Consider the following 25,702-nt stretch of genomic DNA (forward strand, 5'->3'; position numbering starts at 1 on the left):
AAAGATGCGGATTCTTTAAAACAAGGATTATTTTTGGCTTTAAATTTAGGATCCATAAAATTAAAATTGGGATACAGAAGTAAAAAAAATCTTAAATCCAAAAAAAAATTTTTAAATTAAAGACTCAAAATCCTCAAATTAATTTTAGCCTATATTTGAAGCGTTTTTATCTTAAATCTAAAGATTCAATATTTCTGTTAATTTAAGGACGATTTCTTTAAATCAAAAATGTGTTTCTTTACTTTAAGGAAAATTTGCCTTAGTTTAAAGACATGTAACTTTAACGAAGGAACGCAAATTTTCGAAATGTGTGTCCTAAATTTAATGAAAAAAAAATTTTTTTTGAAGCAAAGATTATAAACTTACTTTTAATTAAAATTTCATTATTTTAAAGAAATTTGTCCTTAATAGTGTGTAAATTGGGCATCCTAAAATTGAGGTTGCGTAATCTTTAATATCACTTAAATATTTTTTTTCAGTGTAGTTCTCGCCTTTTTATACACAGAAAAACAAATAAAAATTGTTTAAGAATATATTAAAAATTATTTCTATTTCTTTAATATTACAAATAACTTCATAATCTAAAAGGTATTGAATCCTAGGGATTGTTATGACTAATGGAAAAGTAAATTTTTCAACTTCTTAAAAATCGAAAAGGTTAATTTGTTGTCGCGAATTTCGACCTTTGGAAGAATCTTCAGCATAAAAACAGCTACATCACAATTCAATTTCAATTCGTATAAGACCTTTCGAATTTTTCCTTAAACTGGGATTTGTCGATTTTGGTCACTATGAAAAGTAGATTAATCGATTTTAACTACACTCAAAAAAAAAAAAGTTTACTTGGATCCAAAGATTTTGACCTTCCTTTAAGGATTTTGGTATTGATTCCGAGCCACAGATGCGGCTTTTTTAAAATAAAGCCATTTTTTACGGACCTCCCTGGCTTTAAATCTAGGATCGATAAAATTAAAATTAGGATACAGATCTCATTCATCGAATTTTTATTCTCTGTTTGCGATATATTAATAAAGGTATTCATGTACAAACAAATTCCAGTTTCAAAATCCAAATTATGCCAAGTACTTCAAAGTAAAAACTGTGTTCTTAATGCTAAAAAAAACTTTAAACCAAAGATGCAAATCCTTAAAATAAGTCTTAGCCAATATTTGAAGCGTTTTCATCTTAAATTTAAAAATTCAATATGTCAGTTGAGTTAAAGACGATTTTTTTAATTTAAAAATGTTTTTCTTTATTTTAAGGAACATTTCCCTTACTTCAAAGATCTACAACAACTTCAACAGAGGGACGCAAATTTTCAAGATTTGTGTCCTAAATTTAATGAAAAAAAAAATTTAATGCAAGGATTATAAACTTTCTTTTAATTAAAATGTCATTATTTTAAAGAATCTTTTCCTTAGCATTGCGTAAATTTCGAGTCATAAAATTTAAGTTGCATAATCTTCCATATTAGGTCAATAGTTTTTTCAGTGTAACATTATAATGTCGGTTAATAATTTCGACTCTATTTTCATAAAAAAAATCGATTTTCACGAATTTTGTATACCTAATTCATACACGAATTTGTTCATTATATTAACGAATTTGTTTTATTGATTACTTTTTAATGAAAATCTTCGTTAAAATTACGTAGCTCTTTTTTTCTACAAATGTGATTAAAAATAAATAAATTTTATTATTTAATATTAAAAAACAAAACATCTCTGAAAACGTCCTATACACCTTTTGGGTCATATAAGTTAACAAGACATTGTCACGACGAAAATGTGTATGCATAAAAAATGGTTACAAATGAAATCAAATAAAAGTAATTACATATAAAAAGAAAACATTTAAAAAATATGAATGTTAACTAATTAAAAATGACAATAATAACGCGTTACAATTTAAAAACAATGAATGTAATAATAATAAAAAAAATTAAATAAAAAAAAATCATCAAAAAACGCATAAACATGCAATGTTTATATAGCTCCTCGATCTCTACATTCACGGTCACGATCATGGATAAGAATCTGTGTAGAGTTTGAATTGCATCAATGCTTGATTATACATACGATAAAATGCCCGAATATTACTATTCAATTAAATTTGATTTTCTTTTATTTACATATAAATATAATAGGAATCTTTCTATTTTCATTGTGGTATTTATTAGTTTATACCAACATATATCTCTTAATTAAGATAAATAAATTAATTTAAACATGCCGTTATAATCATGCTATATACATACATTATTATTAGATTTAGTTATATACATACGATATATATACATATATATATATACATATTAGTACGTATATAGAATGTAAACGAAAACATTAACTCGTTCTTATATGTATTTCCGGAATTTTATTGTACTCAAGAAATAAATCAATTGAATTAAATAAATATTTCAGTGTTAATGAGAAAAAAGAAATTTGAAAACGTTTTATTTTGAGATTATTTTGGTGGTGTTCAAGATATATGAAATTAAGTTAACCCTTTCACTACCGATGTCCACTTAGAAGGACATTCGAAAAAGACACCAAATTCTATTTTCCCACTTAGTTTTGGTTTATTTCTCGATGCTATTTTTAAGTAGAGGCTTTAATCTAAATAACCTATAAATATTGTCCATATTGGTGAGGTCTAAAATTCATTTTTATAATCTTCTTTAACAATAAACGAAAAATACGAAAATTTGAGACAATTTTTGTACTGCATGTTTCTAGTAAATGGACATTTATACAAAAACTATAGCTGATACTTTTACGGTTTTTATACCCTGCGCCACACTGTGGAACAGGGTATTATAAGTTAGTGCATATGTTTGTAACACCCAGAAGGAGACGAGATAGACACATGGTGTCTTTAGAAATAATGCTCAGGGTGGGTTCCTGAGTCGATAAAACCATGTCTGTCTGTCCGTCCGTCCGTCTGGGTCAGAATAGAACCCTATTGATTTTGGAAGAAATCGGTTCAGATTTAGATATAGCTCCCATATATATCTTTCGCTCAATATGCACTAATATGGACCCAGCAGCCAGAGTTTTATACCGATTTGCTTGAAATTTTGTACAAACATAACACTTAGTCGTATAGTCAAGGGTGCAAAATTTGATTGAAATCGGTTCAGATTTAGATATAGCTCCCATATATCTATCGCCCGATATGTACTTATATGGCCCCAGAAGCCAGATTTTTTCCGAATTTGGTTGAAATTTTGGACTAGGAGTACAATTAGTAATATAGTCAAGTGTGCAAAATTTGATTGAAATCGGTTCAGATTTAGATATAGCTCCCATATATACCTTTCGCCCGATATGGCTAATATGGTCCTAAAAGCCAGAGTTTTGGCTCAATTTGGTTGAAATTTTGCACAGGGAGTAGATTTAGCATTATAGCTATGCGTGCCAAATTTGGTTGAAATCGATTCAGATTTAGATATAGCTCCCATATATAGCTTTCGCCCGATTTACACTCATAGGACCACAGTGGCCAATTTTTTGCTCCGATTTAGTTGAAATTTTGCACAGGGAGTAGAATTAGCATTGTTGCTATGCGTGTCAAGTTTGGTTGAAATCGGTTCAGATTTAGATATAGCTCCCATATATAGCTTTCGGCCGATTTACACTCATATGACCACAGAGGCCAATTTTTTGCTCCGATTTAGTTGAAATTTTGCACAGGGAGTAGAATTAGCTTTGTAGCTATGCGTGCAAAATTTGGTTGAAATCGGTTCAGATTTCGATATAGCTCCCATATATATGTTTTTCTGATTTCGACAAAAATTGTCAAAATACCAACATTTTCCTTGTAAAATCGCCACTGCTTAGTCGAAAAGTTGTAAAAATGACTCTAATTTTCCTAAACTTCTAATACATATATATCGAGCGATAAATCATAAATAAACTTTTGCGAAGTTTCCTCAAAATTGCTTCAGATTTAAATGTTTCCCATATTTTTTTTACTAACATTGTGTTCCACGCTAGTACATTAGCCGACTTAAATTTTGAGTCTATTGATTTTGTAGAATTCTATCAAATTCTGTTCAGATCGAGTGATATTTAAATGTATGTATTTGGGACAAACCTTTATATATAGCCCCCAACACATTTGACGGATGTGATATGGTATCGAAAATTTAGATCTACAAAGTGGTGCAGGGTATAATATAGTCGGCCCCGCCCGACTTTAGACTTTCCTTACTTGTTTTTTTTGTATTTTTCCTCACACTTTGAAAGATATTATAGGCCAAATAGCGCTTATTTTCGTAAGGCCATTTGGTCACAATTCAAGAATTAAGTTTTCATAACAAGCTCATATAGCTCGTGAAGTAACAGGTTGGATGATAAGTCCCCGGTCTGACACATAGATGGCGTCGCTAGTATTAAATGTATATTATTTTTATAAAGTACAAACCTTCAAATGATTAGTGTCAAAATTTGTGAAGCAACTTTTGTTATTGCGAAAAAAATGGAAAAAAAGGAATTTCGTGTTTTGATAAAATACTGTTTTTTGAAGGGAAAAAATAAGGTGGAAGCAAAAACTTGGCTTGACAATGAGTTTCCGGACTCTGCCCCAGGGAAATCAACAATAATTGATTGGTATACAAAATTCAAGCGTGGTGAAATAAGCACGGAGGACGGTGAACGCAGTGGACGCCCGAAAGAGGTTGTTACCGACGAAAACATAAAAAAATCCACAAAATGATTTTGAATGACCGTAAATTGAAGTTGATCGAGATAGCAGAGGCCTTAAAGATATCAAAGGAACGTGTTGGTCATATCATTCATCAATATTTGGATATGCTGAAGCTCTGTGCAAAATGGGTGCCGCGCGTTCTCCATTTGACCAAAACCAACAACGTGTTGATGATTCTGAGCGGTGTTTGCAGCTGTTAACTCGTAATACATCCGAGTTTTTCCGTCGATATGTGACAATGGATGAAACATGGCTCCATCACTATACTCCTGAGTCCAATCGACAGTCGGCTGAGTGGACAGCGACCGGTGAGCCGTCTCCGAAGCGTGGAAAGACTCAAAAGTCCGCTGGCAAGGTAATGGCCTCTGTTTTTTTGGGATGCGCATGGAATAATTTTTATCGATTATCTTGAGAAGGGAAAAACCATCAACAGTGACTATTATATGGCGTTATTGAAGCGTTTGAAGGTCGAAATCGCGGCAAAACGGCCCCATATGAAGAAGAAAACTGTGTTGTTCCACCAAGACAACGCACCGTGCCACAAGTCATTGAGAACGATGGCAAAAATTCATGAATTGGGCTTCGAATTGCTTCCCCACCCACCGTATTCTCCAGATCTGGCCCCCAGCGCCTTTTTCTTGTTCTCAGACCTCAAAAGGATGATCGCAGGGAAAAAATTTGGCTGCAATGAAGAGGTGATCGCCGAAACTCAGGCCTATTTTGAAGTAAAACCGAAGGAGTACTACCAAAATGGTATTAAAAAATGGGAAGGTCGTTATAATCGTTGTATCGCTCTTGAAGGGAACTATGTTGAATAATAAAAACGAATTTTGACAAAAAAAAAATGTGTTTTTCTTTGTTAGACCGGGGACTTATCAGCCAACCTGTTAATTGAGGTAGGTTTTCAAAATGACAATTTTTGCTCTACATGCTGTTAGTACAAGTAAAAACAGAATAAAAATAAAAATTTTTATCATTAGGTTTATTTCGGTAGTGAAAGGGTTAATTAATATAATTTTCTTCAGGTTAATTTAATTATATTTATTTTAATTTATTATTATTTATTTTTATTAAATTCAAACTATTTTATTAACATTATTTCAATAAAAGCAAATCCAACAATTTGGTTAAAAATAATTTTTTCAGATTCACATTTGAGGATAATAGTAGTATTTTCAATGTGCGCTTACAAGCAGTATGATATGAGTAGGTAAAAGGTACACTGAAAAAAAGTATGTCCGGTTCCAAAGATTTTGTCTTTGCTTTAAAAATGTTGGTATTGTTTCCGAGCCAAAGAAGCGGTGAATATAAGTAAGGATACTTTTAAGACACAATTCTCTTTTAAATTTGGGTTTTGTGTACTTGCTTCTACACCCAGAGAAGGAATATGATCACCTCAAACCTATTTCAAGAGCACCATGTTACTTTTTCACGGCGATCATGTAGCATTTTTGTCGCAAAAATATTCTTTTCTCGTCAAACATAACATGCTTTCCGAAATCGTATACATAATTTGCGAGAAAATAACATGGTGTCGACAAACATGTTACATGTTTTCCGTTAAAAAGTAACATTTTGCTCTTGAAACATGGTTGGGGTGATCATATTCCTTCTCTGTGTGTAGGAAGCAAATTTTAATTTTTCGCTTTTTCAGCTTTTTTCCTTCGTATGCTATTAAAGTCCTTTAAAAACGAGTTAACTACAATTTTATTTTCCAAATTAAGGCTCGACTTCCAGTAGAAATTATGCTATGTTTCCAGTAAAAACGTCTCCAAAATAAAGTGTTGAAAAACATGTCCCATATTTGAACGATTTTTTGCTTTGTAGTCAAGATGCAAAAGGACAACAAGTTTAAAGACAATTTCATTAAATTTTAAAGAATTTTTCTGAATTATTAAAGTCAAGTTGACCTTAGGTTAGGTTAGGTTATGGAGGATGACACCAATCCGAACTAGCGGATTTGTGTCCAATCGACCATAGGTTAGGTTAAAGTGGCAGCCCGATTAAGATTCAGGCTCACTTAGACTATTCAGTCCATTGTGATACCACATTAACTAAAAGTACCTATTACCTATGGGAACTTCTAGTTTTAACTTCTGAACCTTCTCGATAATTTCTTCTGTTGAACCAACCAGATTGTTCCAAAAACATTAGCAGACTGCTTAAGTTAACGTTTTCCAGGTCCGCCAGTAATCTGAAGCTATATGCCCCTAAAATTTGCTTACGCCTTACACAAAATGCAGGACACTCACAAGAGGTGTTTTATTGATTCCTTTTCCTCCGCATCATGACAGCTCATACAATAGTCATTATACTTCGCGCCAATAGTATTATTAGACCATATTTGGTCCATTGCGGTTCCTCAAACTTCTCTCCATCTTCATCGTCGTGTCTGTCTCGCTCCGGCCGGAATGAGTTCACTCTAGAATAATGTGTCCTTCGGATGCGCCTAGGTCCTCCACCCCGATGCCTTGATGAAGGCGAGAATACTCCTCAGGCTGCATTCTCGCAAGTCGGTCATAGTCTGAAAGAAATAAGAGCTCAGTATCTTGTTCCTTCTTAAGTTGACCTTAGCCCAAACATTTTTTCTTTCATGTTATGATACCCATTTTTAAGTGAAATCACTTAATTATAAGGAAAATACGACTTCATTGAAAAGTTTATCGGCTCTTGGACAAGGAAAAAATATTTATATTAGAGGAATACATCTTCTATGCTAAGCAAAATTTGCATTCGTATTTTAAAGACATGAAATGTCGTAAGGTCGACAATATTTTTTTCAGTGTTTATAGTTCCTATTTGTCACCAATTTTTTTTTCGGCACCTGGAGCCACCTTGGAGGATGCCACTGTGGTTAGCATGCCCGCCTTGCATACGTAAGGTCGTGGATTCAATCTCGGTTGCGACCGAATACTCAGTAATGCTGGTAACATTTCTGAGTGTTTCAAAGCTCCTGTGGTTTCAGATCAATGTGGAACGCCGTTGGGACTCGCCTATAAAAAATAGGTCTCTTGTCCTTGAGCTAAATATAAAGGGTGATACGCTCAAAATTTGGTCAATATAAACTTGACGTATTTCTTTCAATTTTGCATTTAAAAAACCTGAACACCCCCCCATTTTGAAGGTGTGTGTGTGTAGAATGTTGCTCCTATTTTGATTTTGGAATTCACTCTTCAGTTGTCAAAATGCCGTCCAAGCAAGAAGAGCAGCGTATCAAAATTTTGCTCGCGCATCGCGAAAATCCGAGCTACTCGCACGCAAAGCTGGCAAAATCGCTAAAAGTTGCCAAATCAACCGTTACAAATGTAATTAAAGTGTTTGGGGAACGTTTGTCGACAGTCTGGATCGGGGGGAAATCGAAAACCGGAAGCCGCTGAGACGACAAAGAGAGTTGCCGGTAGTTTCAAGCGAAACCCTAAGCTCTCTCTCCGAGATGCCGCAAATAAGCTGGGTGTATCGTCTACAACCGTGCATCGAGCCAAAAAACGAGCCGGACTATCGACTTACAAGAAGGTAGTGACTCCAAATCGCGATGATAAACAAAATACGACGGCCAAAGCGCGATCCCGGAGGCTGTACACGACGATGCTGACGAAGCGTGATAATGGACGACGAAACCTATGTCAAAGCCGACTACAAGCAGCTTCCGGGACAGGAGTTTTATACGGCAAAAGGAAGGGGAAAGGTAGCAGATATTTTCAAGCACATAAAACTGTCAAAGTTCGCAAAGAAATATCTGGTTTGGCAAGCCATCTGTACCTGTGGCTTGAAAAGCAGCATTTTCATAGCTTCCGGGACTGTCAACCAAGAAATTTACGTGAAAGAGTGTTTGAATAAACGTCTGCTGCCTTTCCTGACGAAACACGGTTGTTCCGTACTGTTTTGGCCGGATTTGGCATCTTGCCATTACGGTAAAAAGGCCATGGAGTGGTACGCCGCCAACAACGTGCAGGTGGTTCCCAAGGACAAGAACCCTCCCAACACGCCAGAGCTCCGCCCAATTGAGAAATACTGGGCTATTGTCAAGCGGAACCTAAAGAAGACCAAAAAAACTGCTAAGGACGAGTAGCAGTTCAAGGCAAACTGGCTTTCTGCGGCGAAGAAGGTGGACAAGGTGGCTGTACAAAATCTGATGGCAGGTGTTAAGCGTGAGGCTCGGCAATTCGGATTTGGAAAAGCGAAAGCTTAACTGAATATTTTTCCTGAATTTTATACTAATTGAACTTGAAAAAGAAATTTAATTTAATTTTTTAAATAAACGATTTCACCGATTTACACGCGTTTTCCCTTGACCAAATTTTGACCGTATCACCCTTTAAAGTTATTCTATCTTTGTCATTCCGTTTGTAACACATCGAAATATTGCTCTAAGACCCCATAAAGTATATATATTTTGGGTCGTGATGAAATTCTGAGTCGATCTAAGCATGTCCGTCCGTCCGTCCGTCCGTCCTTCTGTTGAAATTACGCTAACTTCCGAACGAAACAAGCTATCGACTTGAAACTTGGCATAACATAAGTAATTGTTATTCATGTAGGTTGGATGGTATTGCAAATGGACCATATGGGACCACTTTTACGTGTAGCCCCCATATAAACCGACCTCCAAATTTGGCTTGCGGAGCCTCTTAGAGAAGCAAATTTCATCCGCTCCGGTTGAAATTTGGTACGTGGTGTTAGTATATACTCTGCAACAATCATGCAATAATTGGTCCATATCGGTCTATAATTATATATATCCCCCATATAAACCAATCCCTAGATTTGACCTCCGGAGCCTCTTGGAGGAGCAAAATTAGTCCGATCTGTTTGAAATTTGACACGTGGTGTTAGTATATGGTCTCTCACAACCACGCAGAATATTATCCCCATCGGTCTATAATTATATATAGCCCCATATAAACCGATCCCCAGACATTTCAATTAAAAATAATTGGATCAATTAATTTCGCGATTGAATCCATTTTTTTGTGTGTGTATAGCCAGTCCTTTCTTAAACTACAGCCGCCAGTCCAATATAATTTCGGGGTATTTTACACACTCACCAAAGGGAATTTCAATACCACCAAAGGAGATGGGCTTAACCGTGGGAATTTGGGCTCTTTGCAGTACGTGATCAATGCATGTTGTCGTTTCGGGAGCAATCTTGAGTTGATACATGTTCTGAGATAAATATCAGTCAGCCTCGCCACTTAACGGTGCCCAATGGCCTTCCGAAGTTTAAATGAGACCCCGAGTGGATACTAATAATTCCCAGAGTTGTCCCAGAGCACACATCTCACATCTCGCTTATATCCTCTCAGATTCATCTTGTAAGCGTCTTAGTCCTCCGGAGCTTTTGTGGACATGGTTGAAGAGCTTCCTGTGGGATTTCCTCATATCACTTAACTCCAAAAATTAAAATTGCAGTATAGATATCGGATACTATTAGTAAGCTAATTTATTTACCTATAAGAAAAAATATAAGAAAAAAAGATTTCTGATTTTGTTATTGTTTTGATTTCAGCTTAAAACCATGCGTTGATCAAACTACAAGCTTAACCAACCAGGAAAAGTATGTCAAATTGATTTGGACAAAGTCCTTAGACAGCAAGATGGTTAGATGGACGATCGTTTCGGAAGTTCCACATTCTCTACTTGCTGCGACTTTCTTATATCGGTTATCTGTCGTATTATTATGTTATTTTTATTATACGCCACTTTTGATTTCGTTATGAGGTCAGTATGTACAAATCGTGAACCCATTTCAAAGAAAGTGTAAAAATGCATTGCATATCAATCTACGACAATGATGCTAACATTGATGGATAAAGAAATAGTGTACAATTGCAAATACATGTAACATAATATGAACGGATGTAAAATATACATTTACTATCTCAGCAAAAAAATTTGCAAATGTGCAAAATGTTGTTTTTGGACGGGAAACATGTTTAAGGAAACCATGTTATTTTCTAAAAAAAATTAGGTATCTAATTTCGACAAGCAAGCATGTACATATATGTTTGCCCAGAGAACAATATTTTTGCGACAAAAATGTTACATAGTCACCGTCCAAAAGTAACATTATGCTCTTGAAACATGTTTGATTTAATTATATTCCTTCTCTGCCTGTAGAGATGAATTTAATATACACTTGAGAAGAAATTCTTTGAGGTGATGTATACAAATCGTTGTTTTATGTAGTGTTCGCAATAAATTTAAATCTTCTGAATATTACTACGTTTAAAAGGAATATTACTACAGTAAGGACAAATAAATGGAAATTATTTTATTTGTTCGCTTCCGGTGGAAGCGAAGAAGTTTTTCAATTTGTAAAAATTAGATAATAAGAACATAAAAGTATTACAAACAAGTATAAACGGCCGTAAGTTCGGCCAGGCCGAATCTTATGTACCCTCCACCATGGATTGCGTAGAAACTTCTACGAAAGACTGTTATACACAATCGAATTACTTGGGTTGTGGTATCTTAAATCGTTTTCTAAATTGTGAGTTAGTCCACACGTGGTATATATTATTACAAAAAGGTATATAAGTCTACAAATAATAACGAATCGATATGGACTTTTGCACGGTACGTAGGGAGCCAGAATTTAAATATGGGGGTCGCTTATATGGGGGCTATATAAAATTACGAACGTGATATGGACCAATTTTTGTGTGATTGGGGATCGATTTATCTGAGGGCTATATATAACTATAGACCGATATGGACCTAGTTAGGCATGGTTGTTAACGGCCATATACTAGCACAATGTACCAAATTTCAACTGACTCGGATGAAATTTACTCCTCCAAGGGGCTCCAAAACCAAATTTCGGGATCGGTTTATATGGGGGCTATATGTGGTTATGGACTGATATGGACCACTTTTGCCATGTCAAATCTGAGGATCGGTTTATATGGGGGCTATACATAATTAGGATCGATTTCTACCAATTTTTGCATGGGTGTTTGAGGCCATATATTAACACCACGTACCAAATATCAACTGAATCAGATGAATTTTGGTCTTCCAAGAGGATGAAATTTGCTTCTCTTAGAGGATCCGAAAGCCAAATCGGGGGATCGGTTTATATGGGGGCTATATATAATTATGGACCGAAGTGGACCAAGTTTTTCATGGTTGTTAGAGACCATATACTAACACCATGTACCAAATTTCAGCCGGATCGGATGAAATTTGCTTCTCTTAAAGGCTCCGCAAGCCAAATCGGGGGATCGGTTTATATGGGGGCTATATATAATTATGGACCGAAGTGGACCAAGTTTTTCATGGTTGTTAGAGACCATATACTCACACCATGTACCAAATTTCAGCCGGATCGGATGAAATTTGCTTCACTTAGAGGGTCTGCAAGCCAAATTTGGGGGATCGGTTTATATGGGGGCTATATATAATTATGGACCGATGTGGACCAATTTTTGCATGGTTATTGGAGACCACATGCTAACACTATGTACCAAATTTCAGCCGGATCGGATGAAATTTGCTTCTCTTAGAGGGTCTGCAAGCCAAATTTTGGGGTCCGCTTATATGGGGGCTATACGTAAAAGTGGACCGATATGGCCCATTTGCAATACCATCCGACCTACATCAATAACAACTACTTGTGCCAAGTTTCAAGTCGATAGTTTGTTTCGTTCGGAAGTTAGCGTGATTTCAACTGACGGACGGACGGACATGCTCAGATCGACTCAGAATTTCACCACGACCCAGAATATATATACTTTATGGGGTCTTAGAGCAATATTTCGATGTGTTACAAACGGAATGACAAAGTTAATATACCCCCATCCTATGGTGGAAGGTATAAAAATACTGATAAAAATAAAAAGTGAAGTTAGAAATTTTTTTTGTTTTTTAAATTTCTTCATCCAAAAGAACTTCCAAGGCACAACTTCTAAAGCAATGCAAAGGATCTCAAAAAGGAGTACTTCCGTCGTATGATAAGCCCATGTAAAATTCATTGGAGATGATCCAAGTTTGCACTACCTGCGGGTCACAAATTGGGAACCCAAACTACATTTTTTGGAAGCTCTTTTTTATACCCACCACCGTATTCAATCCGAATGGTGTTGGGGGTATAATAAGTTTGTCATTCCGTTTGTAACACATAGAAATATCGATTTCCGACTATATAAAGTATATATATATTCGTGATCAGGGAGAAATTCTATTCAAGATGGGCTATATCAATCCTTGTTTTGGTATAGCCCCCATATAAACCGACCCCCCGATTTGGGGTCTTGTCCTTTTAGAAACCGTATTTTCTATCCGATTTGCCTGAAATTGGAAACCTAGAGGTGTTTTAGGACTGTAAATAAATGTGCCGAAAATGGTGCCTATCGGTCTATGTTTTGGTAAAGCAATATAGACCGATCTCCCAAATTTACCTTCTTGGGCTTCTAGAAACTGTATTTTCAATCCTATTTTCCTGAAATTTGAAATCTATAGTTATCTTAGGACCAAAAATAGTTGTGTCGAAAATGAGGTGTATAGGTCCATGTTTTGGTATAGCACCCATATATACCGACCCAATTTGGGGTCTTGTGCTTCTAGAATCCGTATTTTCAATCCGATTTTCCTGAATTTAGAAATCTAAATATATGTTAGGACGGGTGTGCCGAATATGGTGTGTATCGGTCTATGGTTTGCTATAGCCGGATATCCCGAGTTTACTTCTTGAGCTTCTAGAAACCTTTGTTTTTATTCAATTTGCTTGAAATTTGAAATCTTGTGGTTTTTTGGGACCGGTCTATGTTTTGGTAAAGCGATATAGACCGACCTCCCAATTTACCTTCTTGGGCTTCTAGAAACTGTATTTTCAATCCTATTTTCCTGAAATTTGAAATCTATAGTTATTTTAGGACCAAAAATAGGTGTCTCGAAAATGAGGTGTATAGGTCCATGTTTTGGTATAGCCCCCATATAAACCGACCAAATTTGGGGTCTTGCGCTTCTAGAATCCGTATTTTCAATCCGATTTTCCTGAATTTAGAAATCTAAAGGTATGTTAGGACGGGTGTGTCGAATATGGTGTATATCGGTCTATGGTTTGCTATAGCCCGATCTCCCGAGTTTACTTCTTGAGCTTCTAGAAACCGTTGTTTTTTGCTTGAAATTTGAAATCTAGTGGTTTTTTGGGACCAAAAATAGTTATTCCGAATAAATTGTGTATCGATAAATTCTGTAGGTTTTTCAGAACCACAACATGGTGTGCTTAATTTTGTGTATCGGTGTATATTTTTGGTATAGCACCCATATAGACTGATTTACGGATTTACCTCCTTGGGCTTATATAAACCGTAGTTTTTATCCGATTTGCCTAAAATTGTAATGGATTTAGTTGTTATCTTTCTATTTGATAAGGCCTCCATATAGAACGATTTCACTTGTTGAGGGTATAGAACACTGATCATGAAAGTTGCTTGAAACTGAAATTAAATCAGGGCATTATTTAATCATTCCTATATATTATCATTCTATAAATTATCAAGTAACCCGTTATACATAATCAAGTAACACGACGAAGAGTTTTCAAAGGTAACTGTTATATTTGATTCATGGTGGTGGGTATTTAATATTCGGCCTGGGCGAACTTACTGCTGTATATACTTGTTGCTGGGATATCCAATTAATTCATGCCAGATGCGGTAGAAGTTGTGCCATTTATTTGCCCACTACTGTATTGATATTGTGGTCGATATTTAAATTCCATTTGCAATTTTTCCACTTTATCATTTTGTTCGCATGATGAGATTTTTCAAAATCAACCAAAGTTCAAATGAAGAAAACTTTTGATTTCAATAAGAAAGTAATAAGGAACTCCCCATGATTATTATGACTCATATGCAGGCAGTCTATCATTAACACTTGAGATGAACGAATGTAGTTCTTGCCATCAACTTCGAATTTCTTTATTGGCTTTTGGTCTATTGGCCATAATGATTAGGCCGAATGGAGTTCAGTGTAATCCTACTATTATTACCAGTGTAAATTACGCCTTTGAGACTTTTAGTCCATACGCTCTGATAAGGTTCTTTGAATTCAGCGATAAGGAATGGAATATCACACAGACGTGTTTCAAAGACATGTATGTCTATGTTCAAGGACTACGCAATGGTGAATATTGGGCTGTGAAATGTAGGTCAACCATAATTTATGGGCCTTGGTAATGTAGTGTTGAGGTTGTTTCCTCTTCTTCGTTTCTATGTAGTGTATGACGCCTCCAGTTATTACGCGGGAGCAGCCTTTTCTGGTACTTCAGTTCGTTTACAAAATCCAAATTTGTGTCGATTTCTATCGCAGCAACATAATGACATACAATTGCAATTTTCAAATCCAAATTACAAACTCTTCGCATTGCCATTCGATGTTCATCTAATATCTGGTCATTTTCTAATGGAAATTGGATATGATAATTTTTTTCGGGTAAGTAATAATCAGTTCAGCATGGACTTAAGCATAACGATCGGTATTTGCATTAGGGGATTTATAAACTCAAAAAACAAAGTGAATCCAATATGGCACTAAAGCCAATTGAATTCTATTTAAATTAATGGAATTATTTTGTTTTGAGAATTTTTCCTTGTCATTAATAATTTTTTGCGTACGTTAGTTAAATGAAATAAAAAGGGGTAAAATTTGAATTTGTCGATAAATATTTACTTATTTTTACGATATTTATAACAAGTATATATAGCAGTAAATTCGGCCGGGCCGAATTTTAAATACCCACCACCATGAATAAAGTATAATAGTTTACTATGAAAACTCTTCGTCGTAGTGGGTTACTTGATAATATATAGAATTGTAGGGGGTTTGATGACAAATCTTCTCCCAAACGAGCCAGCTCCCGAAGACAAACTTTAAAGGTAGAATACCTATGAAGACCTGATAAGATTTTGGATTTATGAGAACCAATTTTGTTAGAGTTTTAGAGAAAATATAAACATATCGCATTTATTTAAATACGATGAGTAAAATCTGGAACTTTTACTTTCAGTTTGAAGCAATTTTCATGATCAGTGCGCCTGCTATACTCTGAAAGAAGTGTATTCTTTTTTGAGAAATGTAATTTTAGATAAGCAAAGTTTTATTTTGACACAAATTTTAGAGACAATCGTTGAATAAACGAAAACACTTAATAAGAAAAAGAAATTTCGTTTGTCTAAAATTTTATTATAGATTACTAATTTCCAGCAAATCGGATAAAAACCCAAGAAATAAAGCCGGGAGATCGGTGTATATGGGGGCTATACCAAAACATGGACCGATAGGCACCATTTGCTACTCACATATTTGTGATCTTAAAATATCTCCAGATTTTCAATTTCAAACAAATCGGCCAGAAAATATAGTCTCTAGAAGTAAAAATCTAGAGATCAGTCTATATGGGGGTTATACCAAAATATGGACCGATATACCTCAAATTCGGCACTCTTATTTGTAATCTAAAAATACCTCTAGATTTCGAATTTCAAGCAAATCATGTAATAAATACAGGTTATTATAGCTCGAGAATTTCAGGCAAAGCGGATGGTAAATATAGTTTCTAGAAGCCCAAGAAGCAAAATCGGGAAATCAGTCTCTATGGGGGCTATATCAAAACATGGACCGATGAGCACCATTTTCGGCACACCTTTTTATGGTCCTCAAATATCTCTAGATTTCCAATTTCAGGCAAATCGGATGGTAAATATAGTTTCTAGAATCCCTAAAAGCTAAATCGGGATATCGGCCCATATGGGGGCTATACCAAAACATGGACCGATGAACACCATTTTCGGCACACCTTTTTATGGTCCTCAAATACCTCCATATTTCCAATTTCAGGCAAATTGGATAAAAACTACGGTTTTTATAGGCCCAAGACTCCAAATCGGGAGGTTGGTTTATATGGGGGCTATACCAAAACATGGACCGATATGGATTATTTTCGACACACCTCTTTATAGTCCCAAAATAACTTTAGATTTTCAATTTCATACAAATCGGATAGAAAATACTGTTTCTAGACGCGTAAGAAGCAAAATCGGGAGATCGGTCTATATGGGGGCTATACCAAAACATGGACCGATATGGATCATTTTCGACACACCTCTTTATAGTCCCACAATACCTCTAGATTTCCAATATCAGGCAAATCGGATGGTACATATAGTTTCTAGACGCCCAAGAAGCAAAATCGGGAGATCGGTCTATATGGAGGCTATATCAAAACATGGACCGATACGAACGATTTTCGACACACCTCCTTATGGTCCTAAAATACCTCTAGATTTTCAATTTCAGACAAATCGGATAGAAATACTTTTTCTAGACGCGTAAGAAGCAAAATCGGGAGATCGGTCTATATGGGGGCTATACCAAAACACGGACCGATATGGATCATTTTCGACACACCTCTTTATAGTCCCACAATACCTCTAGATTTCCAATTTCAGGCAAATCGGATGGTAAATATAGTTTCTAGACGCCCAAGAAGCAAAATCGGGAGATCGGTCTATATGGGGGCTATATCAAAACATGGACCGATACGAACGATTTTCGACTCACCTCCTTATGGTCCTAAAATACCACTGGATTTTCAATTTCAGACAAATCGGATAGAAAATACTGTGTCTAGACGCCTAAGAAGCAAAATCGGGAGATCGGTCTATATGGGGGCTATACTAAAACATGGACCGATACGGACCATTTTCGACACACCTCTTTATGGTCTCAAAATACTTCTAGATTTCCTATTTCAGGCAAATCTGATAAAAACTACGATTTTTATAGGCCCAAGACCCCAAATCGGGAGGTCGGTTTATATGGGGACTATATCAAAACTTGGACCGATATAGGCCATCTTCGAACTTGACCTGCCTGCAAACAAAAAACTAATCTGTGCCAAATTTCGGGACGATAGCGCCATTATTGAAGGCTGTAGCGTGATTACAACAGACAGACAGACAGACAGACGGACAGACGGACATGCTTATATCGTCTTAGAATTTCTCCCTGATCAAGAATATATATACTTTATATAGTCGGAAATCGATATTTCGATGTGTTACAAACGGAATGACAAACTTATTATACCCCCGTCACCATTTTATGGTGGTGGGTATAAAAATAATCAACATTTTTATACCCTAAACCACATAGTGGTCAGGGTATAAGTCCGTCCGTCTGTCCATGTATTTGTTGTTCACAGGATTCCGGTCACAATTATTAACCGATTTTGATGAAATTTGGTACAGGGAGTTTTTTGGGCACAAGAACGAACGTTATTGAATTTGGAAGAAATCGGATCAAATTTAGATATAGCTCCCATATATATATATCGCCCGATTTCGACAAATGGGGTCACGTTACGCTTTTTTTCAAACGGATCGTCACCAAATTTGGCAAAAGGTAATCTCTTTCATCGCCCTTCAAGTCTGCAAAATTTCAATCGGTTCAGATTTAGCTATAGCTCCCATATATATGTACCGCCCGATTTTTCTAAATTTGGCCATAAAACCCCTATTTATCAACCGATCTTACTCAAATTTGGCTAAATGTAGTCGTCTATAGCACTTACTATATGTGCATAAAATCATCTAAATCGGTTCAGATTTAGATATAGCTGCCATATATATGTATACCTCGATTTTCCCAAATTTGGCCATAGAACCCTTATTTGTTAACCGATCTTACTCAAAGTTGGCTAAATGTAGTCGTCTATAGTACTAACTATATGTGCAAATTTTATCGAAATCGATTCAGATTTAGATATAGCTCCCACATATGTATCGCCCGATTTTGAAAAATTCGCCCTTATAACCTTATGTTTGACCACACAGGCTTCATTTCTTAACTGATCTTACTCAAATCTTGCACAAAGTAACCTTTTGTGGTATTAATCAAACCCGCAAAATATTATGCAAATTGGTTCAGATTTAGATATAGCTTCCATAGTACTTTTATTTATTAACCAATGTTACTCAAATTTCAAATTTTGATGTACTAGCCGATCGTATTTATACGTATTTGTAGCTCTTTCATAAGAATATTGCTCGATTTTTACAAATTTGGATTTAATACCCACAATAATTGAGCGATTTTCTCTTTTTTAATAATGAGCTCAAGATTAGTGGCATACTAACCCCGTAGGTGCAATATCAACTACAGCCAGTGTTGCTAGAAGTAGGAGACATTCCCTATATGTAGGTTTTTTCTAATATTTAGCGTCTTGTAGGGCCACAATGTAGGCACATTTTGTAATAATTTTTACATTTTCGTGGCTCTAGAGGAGGATATTAAAAGCCGGCAAGGCTTGATCTTTAACAATGTGTGGTAAAAAATCTAACAAAATTTGAAGATTACCACAAATTACAACAAATCTACCAAACAAATATTTCTATAGAAATTTTTGTCAAAACTTTATTCCTATAGAAAATTTTGCCAACATTTTATTTCTATAGAAAATGTTGTTAAAATTGTATCTCTATAGACATTTTTTCAAAATATTATTTCTATAAAAATTATTTTCAAAATACATAGACATAGTATTTTTTCTCAAAATTTTATTTCTATGGTAAGGGTGGTTTAGGGTATGATAAAGTCGGCCTGCCCGACTTTCTACTTTACTTACTTGTTTAAATTAAGCAAAATTTTTATTCCTGGTGGGTTCACTGTTTTTTTTTTTTCAGTACACATAATTATATATCCGACTCCGACAGTTTTGCAGGCAAATAAAAAAACCCACGAAGTGTAAATTTTAAACTTAAAATGCATCTATGTGAATTTTATTGATTGTTTATTAAATTTTCGTAAAAAAGGTTTCTCCTTAAACTCAGAAAAAAGTGTACCCACCAGGACGAAAAATTTAGGTTAATTTTAGAAAGTTTTAACTAAGCTGTATTACAAACACGGATGTCATGCCGATTTCACAAAAATAAGTAAATATTTTTCGACAAATTAAAGAAAACTTATTAGACATAATTGTTTTCTTTTTTTTCAGTTTTTAAAAAAAATTTCGTAGTTTGAAAGAAAAAATTGGAGTTCAAAATTGCAAAAATGGCTTTAATGCCATACGAAATTTAAGATAGGAACATTATTGGTAAAATTTACAAATTTTAATAAATTCCAATTTTAGTAAATCTTTATGCTTCATTTGAATATCATTTTCTTGTTAAAGAAAATTTTGTAGTTTGAAGGAAAAAATTGAAGATCAAAATTGTAAGAATCTCTTTAGTGCCATAAGAAGTTCAAGATGGGAGCATTTGTAGTAAAATTTACAAATTTAAAGAAATAATGAACTATTTTGTGAGAAATCTAGTAAATCTTTATGCTTCGTTTGTGTATAATTTTCCCGTTATTTAGTTCATTTAACTAAAGTACGCAAAAAAATATTAGAGTAAAGGAAACTTTCTTCAAACATAATAATTCCATGAACTAAAATAAAGTTAAATTGCCTTTAGTGAAATAGAGGGTTCACTTTGTTTTGAGTGCAGCGATATGGACCAATTTTCGCACGATTGTTAGAGAGCATATAGTAAATTTCAAACGTATCGTATGAAATTCGCTCTAGCAAGAGATTCCGGAAATCAAATCTGAGGTTGGCTTTATATGGGGGCTATACCTAAAAGTGGTCCTACCCAGCAAAAAATGGAGCACTATTTCAGCAGGAGTTGTTGTTAACTCGTTTTTAAAGGACTTTGATAGCATATGAAGAAAAAAGCTGAAGAGGATTGTGTCTTAAAAGTATCCTTACTTGTATTCTCCGCTTCTTTGGCTCGGAATCAATACCAAATTTTTTAAAGTAAAGACAAAATCTTTTGAACGGGGCATGCTTTCTTTTCAGTGTGGAACAACTTTCAAACCAATGGACTGTTTCTTTCGGAAGTTAGCGTGATTTCAACAAACAGACGGAGAGATATCGCTACGTCGAATCAGAATTTTACCACGACCCAGAGCATAAATACTTTATGGGGTCTGGGTCCAATATTGTCTGGAACCAACGATGTATTAAAAACGATGGAGGGTATAACAAATGCGTATACTTTTTATACCCTGTGCCACACTGTGGAACAGGGTATTATAAGTTAGTGCATATGTTTGCAACACCCAGTAGCCATGTCCGTCTGTCCGTGAACACATTTTTGTAATCAAAGTCTAGGTCGCAGTTTTAGTCCAATCGACTTCAAATTTGGCACAAGTATGTGTTTTGGCTCAGAATAGAACCCTGTTAATTTTGGAAGAAATCGGTTCAGATTTAGATATAGATCTCATATATATATTTCGTCCGATATGGACTTATATGGCCCCAGAAGCCAGAGTTTTAACTTAATTTGCTTAAAATTTTGCACAAGAAGAACAAATAGTACTATAGTCAAGTGTGCCAAATTTTATTGAAATCGGTTCAGATTTAGATATAGCTCCCATATATATCTATCGCCCGATATGGACTAATACGGTCCCAGAAGTCGGAGTTTTACACCAATTTGGTTGACATTTTGCACTAGGAGTACAATTAGTAGTGTAGTCAAGTGTGCTAAATTTTATTGAAATCGGTTCAGATTTAGATATAGCTCCCATATATATCGTTCGCCCGATTTACACTCATATGACCACAGTGGCCAATCTTTTACTCCGATTTAGTTGAAATTTTGCACAGGGAGCAGAATTAGCATTGCAGCTATGCGTGCCAAATTTGGTTGAAATCGGTTCAGATTTAGATATATCTCCCATATATAGCTTTCGCCCGATTTACACTCATATGACCACAGAGGTCAATTTTTAACTCCGATTTAGTTGAAATTTAGCACAGGGAGTAGAATTAGCATTGTAGCTATGCGTGCCAAATTTGGTTGAAATCGGTTCAGATTTAGATATAACTCCCATATATATGTTTTTCTGATTTCGACAAAAATGCTCAAAATACCAACATTTTCTTTGTTAAATCGCCACTGCTTAGTCGAAAAGTTGTAAAAATGACTCTAATTTTCCTAAACTTCGAATACATATATACCGAGCGATAAATCATAAATAAAGTTTTGCGAAGTTTCCTTAAAATTGCTTCAGATTTAAATGTTTCCAATATTTTGTTACTAACATTGTGTTCCACCCTAGTGCATTAGCCGACTTCTATTTTGAGTCTATAGATTTTGTAGAAGTCTATCAAATCCTGTCCAGATCTAGTGATATTTAAATGTATGTATTTGGGACAAACCTTTATATATAGCCCCCAACACATTTGACGGATGTGATATGGTGTCGAAAATTTAGATCTACATGGTGGTGCAGGGTATAATATAGTCGGCCCCGCCCGACTTTAGACTTTCCTTACTTGTTTTGTGTAAAAATAGGGTGTTTGCATACTGTACACAGAAAATTTTTTTCTTGTTTCAATCACGAAATTAAATGGTCCAATTAATTTTTAAAGTGAAATGTCTTCAATCACGAAAATTATAGTATCAATAACAGTTTTAATTGTGCATCAAAAAAAAAAAATACATGATTAAAAAATGAACTGATTTCAGAGCAAATTTCAATTAATTTTTTAATTGATGCAATTAAAAATGTAATTGGTGTTGATTGCAAAACCCGATTAATTTTTTAATTAAACAGTAAACATAACTATTTTCAACCACTTTCTTAACTGATTTAATGCTTTTAGTTTGATTAAAAGATTTATTCCCTGTAACATTTTTAACTAGCTTAAAGTTAAAAGTTAATTGTATCAATTATTTTCTTAATTCAAAAATGTCAATTATGGACTTGTTTTGATTAAACATTTAGTTTGATTAAAAATTAATTTTTTAATTGAAAATGTTTCCAGCTTCAATTAACATTTTAATTGGAAATATTTTTGTGATATTTTTTCTGTGTAGATGCATTGGTAAATAATAAATTAATGATGTATAAACTTTAATTATTTCCACTTTATTTTCCTGTAGTTCGAAAAAATTCAACAGATGATATGTTTTCCAAAATCGTGCACCAATACTGATCTTCGCGAAATTTTGGAAGTCTATTTATTTCAAACAACCAATTTCGTAAGGAATGTGACCTACTTGAGACATCGCATAGTTACAGGACATTACAGAATATATGAAGATTTTAATTTCTATATTTTAGTGTAAGTATTTATAATCTAGATAACCATGGTTTAGACAGGAAGAGTATTATATGTTACATACAAACAAAAGAATTTTTTTGTTTTACTGCCCAGCAAAAAAAGCGTCGCCAAAAAAGTAATGAAAATGTTCTTTTTGGATCCGGAAGTGGTGAAAAATTGACGCAGAAGCGATGAATTTAACATGGGCTTGTCATAGGACGGAAGTCCTCCATTTCAACAACCGTTGCACTAAATTTGCATCACTTCTTTAGGTGTGATCCGAATTCAATGTTTTGGATGTAAATTAAACAAGTGTATACGGCCGTAAGTTCGGACAGGCCGAATCTTATGTACCCTTCACCATGGATTGCGTAGAAACTTCTACGAAAGACTGTCATCCACAATCGAAATACTTGGGTTGTGGTATCTTAAAACTTCTTAACATCGTTTTCTAAATTGTGAGTTAGTCCATACGTGGTATATATTAGACAAAAAAGTTATGTATAGTTAAGTCTACAAATAATTACGAATCGATATGGACTTTTTGCACGGTACGTAGAGAGCCAGAATTGAAATATGGGGTCGCTTATATGGGGGCTATATACAATTATGAACTTGATATGGACCAATTTTTGTGTGATTGGAAATCGATTTATCTGGGGGATATATATAACTATAGACCGATTTGGACCTAGTTAGACATGGTTGTTAACCACCACATACTACCACAATGTACCAAATTTCAACTCACTCGGATGAAATTTGCTCCTCCAAGAGGCTCCAAAACCAAATCTCGTGATCGGTTTATATGGGGCTATATATGATTATGGACTGATATGGACCACTTTTGGCATGGTTGTTAAATATCATATACGATCACCACATACCAAATTTCAAGCAGATCGGATGAATTTGTTTCTCCAAAAGGCACCGGAGGTCAAATCTGGGGATCGGTTTATATGGGAGCTATATATAATTATGGGCTGATAGGAACCAATTCCTGCATGGTTTTTGGATACCATATACTAACATCACGTACCAAATTTCAACCGAATGGGAAGAATTTTGCTCTTCCAAGGGGCTCTGGAGGTCAAATCTGGGGATCGGTTTATATGGGGCCTATATATAATTATGGACCGATTTCGACCAATTTGTGCATGGGAGTTTGAGGCCATATATTAACACCACGTACCAAATTTCAACTGAATCAGATGAATTTTGGTCTTCCAAGAGGCTCCGGAGGTCAAATCTGGTGATCGGTGTATATGGGGACCGATGTGGACCAGTTTATGGACCGATGTGGACCAGTTTTTGCATGGTTGTTAGAGACCATATACTAACACCACGTTCCAAATTTCAGCCGGATCGGAAGAAATTTGCTTCTCTTAGAGGCCTCGCAAACCAAATCGGGGGATCGGTTTATATGGAGGCTATATATAATTATGGACCGATGTGGACCAATTTTTGCATGGTTGTTAGAGACCATATACTAACACCATGTACCAAATTTCAGCTGGATCGGATGAAATTTGCTTCTCTTAGAGGCCTCGCAAGCCAAATCTGGGGATCGGTTTATATGGGGGCTATATATAATTATGAACCGATTTTTGCATAGTTGTTAGAGACCATATACTAACACCATGTACCAAATTTCAGCCGGATCGGATGGATTTTGCTTCTCTTAGAGGCCTCGCAAGCCAAATCGGGGGATCGGTTTATATGGGGGCTATATATATAATTATGGACCGATTTTTGCATAGTTGTTAGAGACCATATACTAACACCATGTACCAAATTTCAGCTGGATCGGATGAAATTTGCTTCTCTTAGAGGCCTCGCAAGCCAAATCGGGGGTCCGTTTCTATGGGGGCTATACCTAAAAGTGGACCGATATGGCCCATTTGCAAAACCATCCGACCTACATCAATAACAACTACTTGTGCCAAGTTTCAAGTCGATAGCTTCTTTCGTTCGGAAGTTAGCGTGATTTCAACAGACGGACGGACGGACCGACATGCTCAGATCGACTCAGAATTTCACCACGACCCAGAATATATATACTTTATGGGGTCTTAGAGCAATATTTCGATGTGTTACAAACGGAATGACAAAGTTAATATACCCCCCATCCTATGGTGGAGGGTATAAAAATTCTGTGAAATTTTGTCAAATAATTAATTTTTATAATTTTTTATAATTTTTAATGGATTCTAACGCTTGTCAGTAACGTTTGACCTCAAATATTTTCAAAAGTTCACAATTTTTCTGATTGGATTTAGCACTTTTTTCGACAAAATTTAAGTGATTTGTACCATTTTATGAATTCTTACTCTGTTTTTAACCTATTTGAAACAAAAAAGTTAAAATTACCCATTAAAAGTATGAAAAAACCAAATTTTAAAAAATTGAATTAAAAGAACTTTCAGGGTAGTTAAAATAAAGAACATCATTTGGAGTGCATCTTCTGGAAGTGCTTTTTAAGTTGTGCCTTTGGAAGAACTTCCAAATTTTTTTGCTGGGTGATTCTAACTTATAAGTGTACCCTGTATGACGGGTTTAACCCTTCGACATGTGGTAAGTTCACTGCGAAAGATTTTGTCTTTTATTATAACATAACTTTGTATTTCGTACCTGATCTGAAACATGTTAGTTTATGTCTTCCTGTACTAATTAATACAGGGAGCGATAAACAATCATAAAAAGCATGACTTAAATTTCAAAAAGTCCACTTATCACATATCGGAGGTTTGTAACGATTCGATTGAAATTTAATACGTTGAGTTAGTATATGGCCTCTAACAACCATGCGTAACTTGGTCCATATCGGTCCATAATTATATATAGCCCCCATATAAACCGATCCTCAGATTTGACCTCCGGAGCCTCTTGGAGGAG

The sequence above is a fragment of the Haematobia irritans genome, chromosome 3 (genome assembly GCF_050003625.1).
Source record: "Haematobia irritans isolate KBUSLIRL chromosome 3, ASM5000362v1, whole genome shotgun sequence".
Lineage (NCBI taxonomy): Eukaryota > Metazoa > Arthropoda > Insecta > Diptera > Muscidae > Haematobia > Haematobia irritans.